Source organism: Beta vulgaris, chromosome 6 (assembly GCF_026745355.1).
Source record: "Beta vulgaris subsp. vulgaris cultivar EL10 chromosome 6, EL10.2, whole genome shotgun sequence".
NCBI classification, from domain to species: Eukaryota; Viridiplantae; Streptophyta; class Magnoliopsida; order Caryophyllales; family Amaranthaceae; genus Beta; species Beta vulgaris.
The window spans coordinates 55386329-55404402 of NC_079207.1; the positions used below are offsets into that span (position 1 = coordinate 55386329).

General features: G+C 33.9%; 3 long non-coding RNA genes across 26 annotated transcripts; 2 read left to right on the top strand and 1 right to left on the bottom strand.

Moving 5' to 3' along the window:
* Positions 1–77: 77 nt before the first annotated feature.
* Positions 78–7998, top strand: LOC125494024 (uncharacterized). Of its 24 annotated transcripts, none has more exons than XR_007270389.2 (16): positions 78–495; positions 704–777; positions 1438–1493; positions 1657–1721; positions 1862–1948; positions 2637–2682; positions 3375–3513; positions 4058–4233; positions 4664–4807; positions 4901–5079; positions 5526–5700; positions 6756–6812; positions 7056–7118; positions 7268–7344; positions 7536–7575; positions 7654–7998. It is a non-coding gene; the product is annotated as an uncharacterized LOC125494024 (long non-coding RNA). The 24 variants fall into 24 exon arrangements; XR_007270396.2 differs by having other exon boundaries at positions 2637–2677; XR_007270390.2 differs by having other exon boundaries at positions 1862–1944.
* Positions 7999–9364: 1366 nt separating this feature from the next.
* LOC125494025 (uncharacterized) lies at positions 9365–11492 on the top strand. Its single transcript, XR_007270416.2, has 3 exons — positions 9365–9645; positions 11040–11138; positions 11245–11492. It is a non-coding gene; the product is annotated as an uncharacterized LOC125494025 (long non-coding RNA).
* Positions 11493–12162: 670 nt separating this feature from the next.
* On the bottom strand, positions 12163–17361 carry LOC109133577 (uncharacterized). The gene is made up of 3 exons (XR_002038710.3): positions 16814–17361; positions 16280–16371; positions 12163–12904 (listed from the first exon to the last, which is right to left on the bottom strand). It is a non-coding gene; the product is annotated as an uncharacterized LOC109133577 (long non-coding RNA).
* Between the last annotated feature and the right edge of the window lie 713 nt (positions 17362–18074).

Sequence of the window (18074 nt, forward strand, 5' to 3'; positions counted from 1 at the left end):
AATCTCAGCCATTCATCACCACTCAATCTAAACCGCACGATTTGTCTCGGCCCCCTTCTCCTTTGGCTGCAACTTCTTTCTCTCACTCACTCACTCACCGTCACTCTCTCTCTCATCTTCTCCATCTTCCATCTTCTAGATGTAGAAAAATTAGGGTTTTGGCTATGGCTATGGCTGTCACAAAAGCTTGCAATTTCTTCACTGTTACGACGACTCGGAGCGATCTTCTCCTCTTCTTCACTTCGTCTCTCTCCTCTCTCATCTTTTTCACGTCGTCTCTCTCCTCTCTCATCTTCTTCACGATTCTGCTAATTCTTTCGTTAATGTTATATTGATTTCTTTGATGATTTTTTCGGGTTAATTCATTCTGAAATTGAGTAATTTTATGGTTATTAAGGTTTCGTTTTTGATTTTTTTGCAGAGAATTGTGTAATTTGGGAGATGAACAAAGATCGACCATTTGATCCTCTCGATTTCTTCATCTGAACTGTGGAGGTAACGATTGAATTTTTTCTTTTTTTTTTCTCTTCTCTCATCTTCTTCACGATTCTCTTGATGTGCATCAATTTTTCTCCATATTTTTCACTGCTAATTCTTTCGTTAATGTTATATTGATTTCTTTGATGATTTTTTTGGGTTCATTAATTCTGAAATTGAGTAATTTTATGGTTATTAAGGTTTCGTTTTTGATTTTTTTTTGCAGAGAATTGTGTAGTTTGGGAGATGAACAAAGATCGACCATTTGATCCTCTCGATTTCTTCATCTGAACTGTTGAGGTAACGATTGAATTTTTTCTGTTTTTTTTTCTCCTCTCATCTTCTTCACGATCTCTTGATGTGCATCAATTTTTCTCCATATTTTTCACTGCTAATTCTTTCGTTAATGTTATATTGATTTCTTTGATGATTTTTTTGATGAATTAAATCTGAAATTGAGTAATTACTTTTAAAAGTACCAAAAAATCATAGCCCTTAATTTCGTCTCCCTCTTCTTCAGTCTTCACTGCTCCTCTCTCCTCTCTGTGTGTCTCTCTCACTCTCTCAATTCTTTTCTTCTCTCTCCTAAGCCATACAATTCTCTTTCAGAAAAGAAGGTTTTTAGAGAGAGAAAGAAGGAGAAGGCATTAGAGAGAGAAAATCTACAAATACAAGTATACAACCAGTAGAAAAAAACTAAACAAAATAGTGTACAAGATGAAGGAGAAGCAGCTTGATGATAGAGGTGATACTAATAAAGGCCGAAACTTTGAATTGGACCCCAATCTTCCTAAATCTTTTTGTCAGAATTGCACTCGGATTCCTATTTTTATTCGGTATTTTGTATATGGTTTAAGAAGATACATTTTAGCTAATGAAGTATATATGGTTTGAAAAGATTGAATTTAATTGAATGATTTTTTTACTGTTTTAATGCTTACTTTTGGTTTAATTTCTAAGGATTTTGTAGATTTGTAGCAACTCCAATCCTTCTGTTCCAAGGATGCTACATTGAGGTATTTTTTTCATTTTTTGTATTTATAATACGAATTCCTTGTTTAATTAGTGTTTTTGGGTTACAATTTGTTAATTGATAATTGGCTTCCCCGACCCTACCCAGAATATACCCTCATCTGAGGTATTGGTGCACTAATTATGATCTGATAGAACTTTGGCCAGTTGGTGTAGGTGGGATTTCATTAACAACAGCAACATTTCATTAACAACAGCAACATTAGAGACAAGTTAGTGTCTAATGCTTGACTTTTTATGGCTAAATGTTGGATTTTGGGATGTTTTGAGTTGTAGGTGTTAAACATTTCTCTCTTTTTCAGATGGGTTTAGCTAATTTTGATTTATGGTGTTGATTAACTTTTTTTAAAAGTTTTAGATGTTGATATTCGGTAGCTTCTCTCAATCGTTCTTGGCTTGTATATTTTCTGCAATTTCAAAATGTGCCAAAAATTAGTGGGTTTGTCATACTTCTTCTTTATCTCTTTTGTTCTTCAAATTTTTCTCCTGTTTATGCTATTTCCTAATTTCTCTCTACAAATTCCTTTACTTTCAAAGTCGGAAGATATCTGAACCTCTAATGTCCCAAAATCTGAAGGTGTGTTTAGCACTACTTTAAAATTAACTCACCAATCATTCAAATTTCCACTGTAGTTTCTAAATTTGAAGCTTATAGTTCAATTTTAGGTGCCAAACTTTAATATGATGTTGTTGATGGTGTTCCCACTGTAGGTTGTAAATTTTTTGGGAGGTTTAGTGATAATAAAATCTAAAAGTTCAGCCTAAAAGCATATCTTCTAAAAGCATGTTTTTTTTGCTGTGCTGTCTCTGAACTCTTGAACTCATCTTAATATTGTTCAAATGCGTTGTGCCTAATGTTTATGAGACTTGGTAATTAATTTGGCCTGGTATCTGCTTAGTTATCTGGAATATTAGGATCTAGGTTTTTTTTGCTGCTAATCCTGTGGACTCTCCTTCCACTTCTGATTCCGAATTCGTACGCCGAGTTAATAGTTCCTTTTCAAATCATCATCGTTCGTTTCCATTTTTTCTTCAGGTTCAGCTTATTATGATTTTTTTTCCATATGCTTTTAAGCTCCCCTTTGCTTGCTTTCCTCACTCTGCTGTTTTCTTACACCCTCCAACAGGTCTCACAAATTATGTGTTGCAAGCTCTCTCTAAGCAAGAGGTCAGGTTGTAACTTTAACTCTCTAGATCTCCCTCTTTTTTTATCGATGGATTGGAATTAACTGATCATTATATTGGTTTGAAATTTTGGATTGGAATCATGCAACTCTACTTTCTTCTTTTTCCTTAAGAGCTACTAGAAATATGGTAATTGTTCAACTTAGGAGTTTTAGTGGATTCTCCGTCAAGTATTGGGTTGGCCTTTCTTTTATAATTTTAGGTTATTGAATTTTGTAGGTGTTTCAATTATACATGGTCATTTGAGTGCTTTCTATTGAATCTTAGCCTTTTAGTTTGCACCATAGGCCCTTTTTGGTTTGATTGAATCTCCTTTCATTTTCCGAAATAATTACCATGTAATTTGAGTGTTCTTCAATTATACATGACACTGCTAAGGAGGACGAGGAAGAGGACTATCAAAATCAGAACAGACTTGGCCGAAGTGTGAAGAATGCATATCATAGATTTACCAGTAGTGAAAATAAAACATAAAAGAAAGACGAATATTACCAGTAATGAGGGTAATGAGGGATTTAACAATGGAGCCCATAGATTTAGCAACAGTTTGCATCTTAGCCTTTTAGTTTGCACCATGGGCCCTTTTCAGTTTTAATTTCTTTATGTGAAATCAAATTACCTTTTAGATATTTTAGGGAGAAAGTGCTTAAATCCTCTAATTGTTTTGCTTTTCTTTGCAGAACTGGATCTCATTCATGAATCATGGCCTGAGATTAAAGAAAGCATAAGCGAATGAGGCATCCATGGAACAGTATACTTCTCAACATGTTGATAACAACGCGGCCACGAAGCTTGCTGCTGCTGTTGCTGCAAGGAAAGGTGTAGCCTCTTTTTAGAGTGAGGTTATTGCTAATCTCATGATTGGGTTGTTTTAATCACGTCATCATTTCTATTATTTGTGTAGTTGATTATCTTTGTAGGAATCCCTAGATTACATACGTTGGTATCGAGTTTCTAATTGCTTTATTTTTCGATTTCTATGTAAAAGTGAGGTGTCAGGCTAAGCTTCTAACTGTTTTAATTTGCGATCTCGAGTATTTTACTCAGTTTCCTCCATAACCTTCTAAAAGTGACGTCAATCGAGTTTCTAATTGCTTTATTTTACTGTTGAACGTTTACTCACTGCCATTGACGTCCCTTCCAAATTTCTACTTTACGAATTCCGAATTTCTGCTAAATATATGGGCTCATTCGCTTCTGTTGATGCAAATCCTGCTAAATCCTTTCATGATTAGTTTACGAATTCACGAATTCCGATTTCCATAGAAAGAATTGATGATGTTTAAACTAATTTGAACGCTATGTGGTCCCATCTAGGGACTTTTTTGGCTCTTAACTTATGGATTTGCTTTACGTGCTGCAGGTTGTGTTTTTCACAAACTCCGGAACGGAAGCAAATGAGTTAGCCTTAATGATGGCAAGGTTATACACTGGGTGCCAGGATGTTATCTCTATAAGGAATGCTTAGCATGGAAATGCTGCTGGAACTATGGGTGCAACTGCTCTGCTCAGTGCAATTGGAAGTTTGATGTTACTCAGGTATATAAGGCTCATCTGCTACCTTAAATCGCTAAAAAGATCGCCCATATTCGACTTTCTGAGTCACTTTTATTCTTTTGTCTTGGGTCTATGTGACGGCAACTCAAGTTCTTGACTTTTGACTTGGCAAGATAGTAGTAGAGATTCATTTTTGCTTAGATGATCTTGGTACAAATAGTTGTTGATAATCAAACTGTCACTTTCTAAGATTGACCCGTTGAAGATAGTATTGAAACTTCTAAGTTTTCCTGTGCAGCTCTGTTTGTTGAATTGCACTAATGTCTTCAGAAGTTTACTCTGGTTTAACTGTTTTAAGTCAACGTGCTAGATTGCTGTTATTAATAGTCTTCAAATCTCAAAGGCTGTTGTTTACTATTTCTTTAGGTGTCAAAGGCATATTTTTTTTGGCTAATACCTGGATTTGTGACAGAACGGGGTACATCATGCCATGAATCCTGACCCTTATAGAGGTATGTTTGGAGCATATGGAGAGATGTATGCAAAAGTTGTTCAGGATATTATCCAATTTGGAACATCTGGTCATGTTGCTGGATTCATCTGTGAAGCCATTCAGGTCGATATCATAATATAAGCACATGCATGGTGTTGTTGATTTTTGGCATTTTCATCTGCCATATTCTGATCTTTGTTTTTATTTGTTCCCCAGGAAGTTGGAGGAATCATAGAATTGGCCCCTGGATATCTTTCTTCTGTGTATGATTTTGTAAAGAAAGCTGGAGGGCTTTTCATAGCTGATGAAGTTCAAGCTGGATTTGCTCGCACTGGAAGCCACTTTGGGGTTTTGAGGCTCATGGAGTTGTCCCTGATATTGTGACCATGGCAAAGGTGGGTAGTCTTTGCACTGTTCTACAATATTTCTGCTGCGTAGACTTCTGTGTTGACCAATTATAAGGTGTTCTTGCTTATATGTGCCAAAGTTTGACCAATAATAAGATGTTCTCGCTTATATCTTCCTAAGTTAATCATGTGTTATACTTACATCTTTTAAATCATTTGATCTATGATGCAAAAGTAATTGGGAGACTGGATATTGTGCTTACTACAAATATATCGTTGCAACTAGAATGGATCGTGAAGATTGAAATGTTTAACATCTGAACTTATCCAAACGAGTATTTTTTAGAAGTATTTTAAGAGCCAAAAAAGTCCTGCTAAATCCTTTCTTTTTCTTCTTTCTTTGTTGATGCAAATCTATACCGTGTGATTAACTAATCTACAAAGGCCGAATAACAAAGAACTTTTTTTCCTTTTTTCTTCTTCTTGAACTTAAGATTGGGTGTCTTGGAATTAGCTAGCGTCCCTATCTGCGGATGGATCTTGAAGGAGGGGGAATTCAGCTACTTCTTGAGCAAACTCTCCAAATTGTTCAATCAATTATCCATGCTTCGGAGATTGATGCCACTATTTCCCAGTGGCCATATTGGTGGCCAGACGGCCTTAGTGCGGGTGAGCTATCGAATTGCAAATTAGATTGAGCTCGGTCCATTTTAAAGATATATTCTAAATTGATAATCATGAATAATTACAATTTTCATCCATAAATTTACTTGATTAGCCTTGCTATGTGTGGTTTAGATTTGCTCTCCTATCTACCCTTCTCAATGATTAGGAAATATCTAGGTAGGATTCCCTTTGTACTTAGTTTAATTAGATTATCCATGGGGTATTTAAATCATTTGTGCATATTATTACATTGTTGCAAACTATATTAGGTTTGCGTGGGGGCCATTGGCGCTAGATGCTCATTAGCTACTGAGGGTTGTTTGGTTTTCCTGGTTTAAAATACAACAAAAAAGTTCAAATACTGTTTGAGCCAGTTAGGGAGTTACTCACTCCGGTTTTGAAGCTCATTTACTTCCACAAAGAGGACTGAGAGTACAATATCCACTTATTTTATCCTATGTTTATTCAGCTTCTCGGCTTTCCGCCAAATTCAAAACATTTTCTAAGCACGAATGTTTGTATTTACAGGGTGGTGGGGTGAAAGAACTTATATGTGAATTACATAAATTTATAGTGTTGTGTTTTGATGGCTTTTCATGGTTGTTGGGATTTCATTCTTAGCCTTTTGGATTTCTTGCCCTGTACCTTTAGGATTTTATGTAACGAATTCCCAAAAATGCCCTAAACCTTTTGGACTGCATGCTAAATAGCTAGGAAACTTGGTTGTTGGTTTGCATTTGTCACTGATTTTTTTTTGTAGGATGAATTCCATGCTAAACGTACTCATTGATAGCTTTTGGATATGGAATGGCCAAGATTAATTAGAAAATGGATGTATGGTAATATGGCATTCTGTTAGTTGAGCAAGTGTAACTTTTATCTTCTCAATGGCTCTAACTTGTAACTTTGATAGACTTGTGGTCTTCTGTTCCAAATTTCATACAGTGGTGCCCTCACAATTTATGTCACCTAAAATAGCTAGGAAACTTTGATAACAAATGTTCTTTTGCATTTCTTTTACAATTAGTATAATGTATATATTAATATATTGCTTTCAGGGAGGATGTTGTGGTATCTATGGAGCGAATTGTGCTGACTGGATCATGAGCATGGAGGTACATAATTCTTCTTCTTCCATGCCCTTCCTATAGGACATGCTTTTATGTGGTGTTAGGGTCATCTATCTTATGCTTTATATCTGTTGGATGTTGGTTTTGATGCATTATGAGATCTCAACGGAAAATAGTCCTCGTGGAATGTGCTTATATCTTATTTGCACACTTACATCTGCTGCAAGGAATCAGATGATGGTAGAAACAATGCTTTGTATGCAATGCTAATTGTTTATGTTTTATTAGAGCATTTTTATAGGCCTGCAATGCCGATGGACTCTTATTGTGTTCCTTTGTATGACACTTTAGGTGAGCTTTCATTCTATGTCGATTTACTCCAATGTTAGTTAATATAAACCTTAAAAGGGTTATATGCCATAAGACTATCATCGATTCAGCATTGTTCTTTTGAACTTTCCTTTACCATGATCTTGCTGTCATCCGTGTTTTTTCTGTAGGTGCTGGTGCTGTAGAATTTATCATTTTCCATGCAGAAGTTTCAATTGCATTCGTAGAAGAAAAAAAGATTCCTGAGGTATATTAGTTCCCTTTGGCTATGTGAGCTGTAAACTTAACTATTGGAGAATTTGTTAATTCACATTGTACAATTAATTCCTTGAAGGCTTTTTCATGATGATAGGATTTAATGTTACATACTTCTAAATGTTCCCCCCCCCCCACAGAAGTGTTGTAATGAGTTACCATTTTTCTGTTCTTCACTTTCAGTTGCTTAAAGCTTTGCAAAACACATTGAAATACTTGAAAAGTAAGTTACTTCTGTTGTATATAGTATTAAGCTTTCTATGTTATTTTTATGGAGTGCTTATATGTGACTTTTATGCAGCTGTGGTTAGTTTTGGGAATATCACACATGAGCATAAAGAAGTTGTTGAAAAACTTGGCATGCAGATGTATAGTTGGGATGACTTTTTGCAATTGGTAGGTAGGCATATTTTGATGCTGGAGAATGTTTTAATCTTTTGTCTACGGACTTATCTGGTTTTATGTAGCCTTAAGTAAATGTTGCTCCTTATGTTTTTCTCAATAGCTTATATATTGATAAGCATTTGGAGCTTTGTTCAGAAAGTTTAATACCCATTATGCAGTTCCAGAGTGCAATGTGTAAAGTTGTCTTTTGTATCTACATAGTTATTAAACAATAAGTATAATGATGTTTTTTTATTGGCAATGCTAAAGTTTTGTGGTTGTGATGTTTTTTATCTAATGTTATAGGCTTATAGCGCAAGGGCCAAGTAAACCTTAATCTAGAAAAAGGTTCCTTGGACAAAAAGTTTGCTTGACTTAATACCCTTCTCCAAGGATCAAGTGTATAATTGGTGATAGGAGAAAAGAAAGCAAGAGTATAATGGCTCTAACTTGTACACCAATAGTTTGGTCTTTTGTTACTTGCACTTATATGACAAGTTCACATAATTTGCATGATAAAAAATCAAATGAGAATGGTGTGTTAGATCTAACCCTCTGTTTATAGTACTTATTTCAACCAAAAAAAATCTAAAAGGTAGTCATTTTAAAATAAGTATTGAACGTTACTATATTTTTCAATCATCTAAATTCGTTCTAAACATGAACGTCTTAAGATTAGAGTAATACTTTCATTTTAAATTTTCCTGGATGACATAAACGCTATTTGATATGAGTCTTGATGGACATGTTGTATCTTAGGTGCGATGAAGTCGTATTATATAAATTTTTTTGTTTCATTATAGTTTAATTATATCGGTTCATTAAAATCTTACTATATACGCAATTTATGAGTGATACTTTTTTTTTTTCCTTTGATGTCAGAAATAGGGTTATGTAATGGAAGCTTATATCTATTTTGTGAGAGTAGGTTGAAGCTCCATTTCAAAAACACTTCGGAGACGTGAAATAATTACAACTAAGCAATAAGTTCCAGTAGTTTAGAGAACTCTCTATAATTATTACATTTAATATTTGAATTGCATTTCAAACAACCACCAATAAATTGAGGACTTGCTTTTAAGCTTTAGCCCATGCACTCAAAACAACAAGTGCAAGTACCAACTGATTTGAAATAATTACTTTACAATCATCTTGCTAATTGAAACAACGTAATTCGAATATCACAAGTACGTTGTTTCGGGGTGCCGCTCGCGTAGACACTCGATTAAATCATTATGCTCACATCCTTATTTCTATGTACAACTACCCACTGTTGGCATCAAATTCCAAAAAGAGGGTGCTGAAATGATCATGCTCACATCCTTAAATCATCTTTCGAGAATGGATTGTAGATTTGCTTTTAAAACACTTCGAAGACACGCGCAAAAGCTCCAAGTTACCAACAAGTTTTTAATCAAAGTTGTTAACTTGTCTATTAGATTACACTTGAAATAAACTTATTTATGTATTTTCAATAAAGGAGTTTGCACACCATTATTCATTGGTTTGCCTAATGCACTTAATACACTTGTATGTACCGCCTATTTGGAATACACGCTAAACAAACATTTAATTACTCAATGATAACAAACTACAAATATCACAATTACACTATTTTTTCAAACTATCGTGCTTTCAATCTATTGCTCTAATAAGAAGCAATTTATTTGACTAGATAGATAAATGGATGCAATAACTGAATTTTATTAGTGTGGAATTTGAGATTGATGTTCCTTTATATCTTTGTAATTGATAGGAGCCCACAAAATCATGGGAGGATAGCGATAAAAAAAATACTAAAGATATTTCCTGATGCATATTCGAAGCTATACTTTGAGGTGGCTACCTATATCTTCTCGACACATAAATACATCATGGATGATGTTCTCAAAGCCTTGAACTATAATACGTAAGTATTGTTGCTTCCAATCTGTAACTCTGTTCTATAACTAATTAAAGATGCAGAATGGGATTCACAGGTTGTCAATCTGGAATCCATCATTTTCTTGACAAATAAATGCATCCATTAACCAAATAATGGTTCGGATAAGGAGAACTTTTATTATTTAATATTATACTTTAAGATAATAAGATTGAATATCACTTGTATAGTGGTTAAGACTTTAGTATATAAACTTAAAGTCACATGATCAAATTTTATACTATGCAATTACTAATTTTTTTAATTGCACGTGGATTACATGTAGTAAAACGTCATTGGGAAGAGCGCCACGTGACACCGCTTTTAATATATTATTATAGATTCACTTCTCCAACCTCAACCATAGTAGTATATTTTCACTCTCTGCCAATCCGAAGCCAAGATATTAGTGTTATGCCTAAACATTACTTATAGTAGCATGGTAAATAAACAAGATGAAGATAAGATACTCGAGGAAGGTACGGGTAATATCAACTAAGTAAGATATGAGGGAAGTGGAAGTGAGAAATGCGCCCTCAAGATGGAGAGCAAAGAATGTAGAATCATAAGTGATAAGTGAAGAGAATAGCAGGAATAGATAACTACTCATGAGCAAATAATGTTGTGATCCTAACCATTATTGTTAATATATTTGCAACGATAGTGGGCTAAAGTCTCAAAAGAGACAAAGCTTTTGATTGTGTACTTTTATATATATTTATTCTCCTTCAGGCTTTAAGCTTTTCATGGCTGTATATTGATGACAAAGCAGATGTATGTTTTGGTCCTCTAGGATGAATCACTATGAGCATCATTGTGTCTTGTATTCTAGATTCTAAAGATTTCCAAAATCAAGTTCTAACTTCACATAAATTTTTTCTAAACATAAAATTCAAAAAATCATAAAAGACGAGAGAGAAGGAAAGCAAGGAAAAGGAAAAGAGACGCGAATAATGTTGTATTTGACGTTATAAACAAAAACATAACAACCAAGAAAGAGGGAAGGACAAAGAGATAGGAACACTTTCAAAGATCTTCTATAGTTACAAAAACACAAGAAGGATATAGATCGAGAAATAGACATATATGAAGAATTACAAAAACACAAGAAGGATATAGATCGAGAAATAGACATATATGAAGAAGGATAAAGATTAAGAGGAGGAACGTAGGTTTGGGACTCTAATAGTTTAATGTATGCATCATACACGCACGTACGCACACGCACGCGCGCTCACACACACATGCACGCACACACACATCACTAACAATATCTAATATAGTATAAAGCATCGAATATCTTTTTTTTTTAGAGAAAAAGCATCAAATACCTTAGCATATAGCTTGACATTCAATATACTAATTATATTTAACTTAATTAGAATATCACAATACAACATTCTTGGATCATTGCTGCCTATGAACAATGTGAAGTGCTTTTCAAAATGCCAGCAGAACATGTTAGCAATTTATCGACTAATGTAAGCATTCTTGCGCTTAACACTTTTTCTTACTTTACACACATACTCATACTTGATTTAAATGTACAATGATCTAATTCTTTGACTATTTGCATCCTCTTGATAGGCCTTTAGGAACATCTTTTGTGAACTAATGACAACTCCAAATCACAACAATCGCTTCAATTTCAAAAAATAGGGTGTTGCAGTGGGGAGCTTACTATCTATAAGAATAGATTATAGCTCCATTTTAAAAACACTTCAAAGGCATGCGAGAAACCTACAAGTTAACAAGTTTTAAATCAAAGTTGTTACCTTAGCTATTGGAATTGCACTTCAAATAAACTTAATTATGTATTCTCTTTTCAAATGAAATTAACGTGTAAATAAATCGTGTTTGCACACCGTACTTCATTAGTTTGCTTGATGCAACTAATACAATGTGTGTACTCAGCGTCTGGTTGGAATATGTGTTAGATAGATATTTCACCACTTAAGGCTAACGGACTACAAATATCACAATTATACTATTTTGGGGCGCCGTGCGCGTAGGCGCGCGGAGCAACAACTAGTCTAGGAAAAAGATATGAGGGAACAGGACATTGAAGCAGGAACAGAGTAGATAATTGATGAGTACAGACTAAACGGTGTAGGCTACTAGGCTCTCTGCCTCTCGGTAGAGTATTAAAATGCTACTCTATCCATTCCAATTTAATTGTTACATTTTGACGGTAAGCACTATTCAAGTTATAACTTTAACTATCTTTTACTCCATATACGTAAGAAAAATATAGTCATGTTAGATCTTGTTTGATTCGTCCCAATTTGTATTTTTCAAATATATAATTTATATAATTTTTTCATATATGTAACTCAAGATATTAGTGTTTGAAATTGCATCTCGTAAACTGTATAAAAAACAAATGTAGCAACTAAATTGGGAGAATATTTATAGTACACCTGGGTGTACCATGCAGTTGTACCATGCTCTCATGGTACACCCAAGACTATTTTCTCCAAATGAGCAAAATGAGCGATCAAATGAGCAAATGAGTAAAATGAACAAATGAGCAAACATTTCTACTCATTTAAGAAAATGAGCAAACACTTTTATTACAAAATGAGCAAAATGAGCAAATGAGTAAATGAGCAAAATGCCCATATGAGCAAATTTGGTGTCAAATAAGCACCTGAAGTTCTAATTTATTACAAAATACCCCTGGTGTACCATGCGGGTGTACCATGAGCGAAAACCTAAATTGGGACGAAGGGAGTTTTAGTTAGGGAAAATGTTTAAGTAACCCTTAGGATTGCCAACACTCTTAGACACATTAGAATAAAATATTGACATGTATGTAATAAATGAGGAGAGAAGAGATATAAAAATAATGTTTTAATGTATTCCTAACAATGAAAATTCAATACTAAGAAGGTTGGCAATCTTTGGGTCACTCAATCCATCTCCAATAGTTAGTGGGCATGTGTAACAGCCCGCACTTTCGAGCTGCTAACTAATCACACTTAAGATACACAATCAACAATTAACAAACCTCGAATTTACATTTATTCATAGTGGAAACAAAACCTATAAAAACGATCCTGGATCTGTGGGTCAGGGGCCCACAACATAACAACTTGAAAATCAAATAACAGGTTATGAATACTTCCAAACAAAGCATCTAACTTTAACCTCAGGCTACATTTCATAGCATAAAAATCTTCTTCTTGATCAGTAATCATATTCCAAGACCTTGACATCAACCCTGCAAAATCACTAACAATGAACCCTGCCCCCACCAGGACAGGTTCCAAGAACAAAATCAGAAAAACTGAGTACACACACTGTCCAGCCAGAAATTCATTTTAGTGGCTTAAAATATAGTTGTGCGGTGTATTACTCATCAAGTGGAACAATCCCAAACTTCAAAAAAGACTTAAAATCAAATAGTTAGAAATGTTTTTACTACGACAGCAGCAACCCTTCAATAGAAAGTCCGATAAAGAGTACTCATATATATACTACATATAATAAGTTCCTTGCCATCAGAACAAATTTCAACAACAGTTGAATACATAAGCTCATCGCAAAACCTCATTTTTTGTGGCTTAAGATCATTCATACACAATTCGTGCTAGAATTCAGCATGCTTCACAAGTAAGTGCTCGATTAAAATTTTCAGGATTACTATCCTTACACAATCGCATTCAAGTAAGAATTTTTATCATGAAGATCACCACTTAGATCATTCAAAACCTTTTGGGTCTATAGCATTTAATTTATTTGAGTAAAGCGAACACGAATAGAGAGGGGCTCCTTACACAAGGTGCCGACTGTCTCTAAGCTAATGGAGGTCGTCACCCCACCTTTAAATATTTATGCTTGCAAGCTTAACCAGGACATGTCCCATTTTTATTATCTGCTGGACTTCACCCACCCAGCGAGGGTTCGGAAGGAGATCACCCATCCTCCAAGGGTTGTTTCATACCGTACCTTATTTGATATCGGCCTTTACCCACTTGTATCCATAGTTTATTTACATAAATAGTTTAAATGCATAGTTTATCAATACCACACTTGTTCCAAAGAACACATATTTATCCATGAAGAGGAAAAAGAATCACAACTACTATGGTGTTGCTATTCATTGCAAGACTTGGATCTTCTTTTGAAATCTTTTGTTTTACGTCAACAATTTCACATATTAGTTACGTGTAAAGATATAAGGAAATAATCAATTTTTACTGCTTGTAAAAGTCGTATAGGCACCTAGTGTGCTCATTTAAACTTTACCAAAAGGGTTGAGTTAACTTGAACATTTGGAACTTTTGTCAAAATAATTACACAAAAATACTGAACTTAAAATGAACATAACTTCCTGCTCGGTACTTCGAATTAGGAATTTCCAAAACTTAACCTAATAACTTTTGGATCATGACTACTCAAAGGAACAATACCTCCATAACACATATTGAGCATCTCGCTCCAGAAATGTTGTTTACTTTCCCCATAAAACAATAACTAAATCATAATGCTTATTTTCTCAATAACACAAACTTATATCTTTCAAAACTTATACTCTTGTTCTTAATTCGTATCGCATACTCAATTCCAAAGTGTATCAACGACTTAAACTTTCTCCGTAAATTAATATAAAACAAAACAAGGTTGAAATGTAACTAACATATCCAAAATACCTGAACCTCAATAATCTTATTATAACACAAACTCGAATCTCAAATAATCTCACTTACCTCAAATATTCTTTTAAAGGAAGTAATATACATAAAACGTATTCGAAATCAAATGTCTCTTTGTACTTAGACTTCCGTCTTTAACTTATAGCATCTAAACTATAGCATTCCAAAATTCTCATGATATGAAGTTTACCCTAAAAGGTTTTCTTATTCCCAAAACATGAACTTTCATTAATATAACCTTATTACATTATCATAAATCACCTACAATGACTAGGGCAAGTCAAAATATCTCACTCCATATTTTCCAATACTCAACTCGTTGTCCTCATCCTTCTTAAATTTATAATTCACAACCATATGTCCCCATGAATTTGTACTGAAAGCTCATATCAGTCTTAAGACCGTACGCTTAGTATTGTCCTTATATAACTTTAATTACCATGCTCTCTATTATCTAGATTTATATTTTTCTTTCCCAACATCCATTTATATAATCTTACTCATCCAATAGAAGAAATTATGCTCCAAACTCTTTTACTTGACCCCTTTGCGGATATGATCTTTTATTACCTAAGTATTGTAAATTATATATCTCTAATCGATACTCCTCTAAACCACCATCAAGATTGGATCCTTTATTTCACTAGTACGACATTCATATCTCAAATCCTACACATCCTCTGAACTCACAAACCTCTCGTAACAACTCCATTAACTCATAACTTAATTAATATTTGACCTTTGAAATTCACATCGAAATCTACTATTCCCTAACTATCTAATCTACGTCCACCACATAACATCTTCATTATTAGTTAGAACCTCACAACAATTACTTCATCCTTCAATTATGATCACAAATCTTCATTCTTATATAATCAAGCTCCATATTATTTTCGGAGATATTTTCGGGTGATACCATTCAGCCTTGTTTATACGCCATAAGTAAATCTTGGGATATTTGACTACTTCTAATAATATCCTCAAAGCGACAATTGTATTTCTTAAACAGAACTTCACAAGTACCCATCTCACAGCAAACTCATTCTAACTTAGATTCCGAACTCCATATAACACAACTCATCCATGATATTCTGTAAAGATATAACTTGTTTCACTAGACTTATGTGTTTCCAGACTTAAATCCGAAAATAATGTTCATTTAATTGACCCAAATTTGAGAAACATTTTCTTATGAGAACTTCTCCATAAAAATTTAAGTAGGAGTAAAGATCCTCCTTGTCATTAATAGGACTAGAAAATTCTGATTTATAATTTCACGAGTCCATATTTGTTCATAACTCCAAGTCATAATTTTCAAAGTTCATGATCATATATAATCAAAATCTCAAACCATAATAAAGAGTTTTTCATACTTTCAGAGTTCCATATAAAACTTATATCACAAATATTTTCACAATTGCCTTAAACCTGAAATTTTAACTCAACATCCTTGATCAAAATTCCTTTCTTTTTCTCTGAAACTTTCAAATATAACTATAGTTTAAATCGAAAGCGAGTTCATAAAGATATCAAGTCGACTTCCTGGCTTAGTTCGTATATCGAAGTACTTGTTGTAAAACCACTTATATAGTTAGATATTATAAGATCTTTGCTTTAATTCTCATAGCTACACTTTCATATAAAAGATCAACTTACTAAGCATAAGAAACTTATTATAAATTCGATGTGGAAATAAGTAGGTTTAATAATATCACACATCTATATTATTGAAGGATTCAACTACCTCCAATCAGTTCTTCATAAAAATGTCACACAGTAAAACTCATCACATATATAGCTTTCGCTCATAGCTTAAAACCAAATATGTAGTTAACAACTCTTGTAACACACGAATAACGCTTTGAATAATGTTGTATTTATATAAAAGGCTTATTAAGCTCAGCTCATGAAATCACATAAAACAAGAATATAGATTCAAAGGTGGAAGGACGTGTGTGTACCTTGAAAGAATTCCCAATAATTCGACATTCTAGATAACCAACTATAGCTCGAACTTCATAATTTATCTCCATATACATACTCCAACAATGACCTCAAAACAATAACAACAATCATTAACCATCCGCACAACAATTTAGATAACAATTTGAATTACTCATACTTTCTAAGCTCTTCCATGAACTAACCATCACAACCCTTAATACAACCCATTCTACTAATCCAACTCACAACATCATTCTATCTCTAATTAACATCATTCTGATTTAAGAGAGTATTATCAAACGACATAATTTATAAAAATCAGCTTTTATAAACTTACTTAAGAGGCTTACTTCATATTAGAAGCTTCAATCCAATAAGAAGGATAAAATATTCAATCTTTAAGTTTAACAACTCTTATCATAACTATATTTGCTAATCAATAACAAAATTGAGAACCAAGTATATTTCTAAAATCAGAATATAAAATCCAATTGCACCACACTTGAATTGGAATCAAAGGAGATGAGGAATTAAGAAAAATTAGCTTATACCTTCATATGGAAAGGAATACCAAAACAATGGCAGCAACAAGCTAAGGCAAATAAGTTGGCAATGACAACATGGGCAAACAAGCCAACCATGACAGCAGCGCAACACAAAGTACAGCAGCAGTGCTGAACTTGTGTAAGGTGTAACTCATAGCTCCGAACTCCGAATTGAGCGATTTTTGTGCCCAAATTCATTAGCTCGAAGTGATCTACAACTTTGATTCAGAAACAAAGAGCAAAATTAGATTGCATGTTGTAGATAATTGAGGAAACAGATTGTCGGAATAAAAACAGAGGAGAGAGAAATGAAGGTAGCAACACCAAACTTACAAGGACCATAACTCATAGCTCCGAACTCCAAATCAAGTGATTTTTGTGCCCAAATTCATTAGCTCGAAGTTATATACATCTTTGATTCAGCAACAAAGGGAAAAATTGGATTGCATATTATAGATAATTGGGGCAACAGATTGTCGGAATAAAAACAGAGGAGAGAGAAATAAAGGTAACAACGCCAAACTTGCAAAGACCATAAAGGTAACAGATTGTCGGAATAAAAACAGATTTTTTTTTTTTGATAATTTGTATTATTGGGTGTCCATCGACACCCGCAGCATTGTACCAATTTCATGGAATCGGCTCCAAGTGCACGATATTGTGCTCTTGTTGGTGACTTTAATGATTGGTCTCCTACTGAGAATTCTGCTAGAGAAGGTCACCTTGGCCATGATGATTATGGGTATTAGTTTGTTATTCTTGATGATAAGTGGAGGGACGAAGAAGAGGCTGATGATTTGTATTATCAAAAGTTTATTAGGAAATTCAAACTTTGATTGGATCATTGTTTGATTGGTTGTTATTTGGAACTAAACTAATAAGAAGGTTGAAGATAATTGTGCGTGGTTTAAATATCATATAAGAACCAGGGGCATGGGCAGGGAAGATAATTGGTTGCTATATGGATACAATGTAATTGCAAGTATTTGACTTCAAAAGTAGAAATACAGGTGCTCAGAGCCGCAAAACTTAGCAAAACATAGGAAAGTACAGTATATTGTCAAAATTAGATGCATGTGTTGTGCTTCTAGCCTTCTAAAGCACGAAATGGACTGTCAAAAGCACAAAGTATATGGAGTAATCATGCATGTTTGGTAGCTTAATATAGGCTATATGCTTTTAAGGAGTATACTTATCTAAAATTACAGAGAGAGTAATATATCACTTTCTCTTGTAAATATGGAAAAAAAAGGTTCTTATCATATTT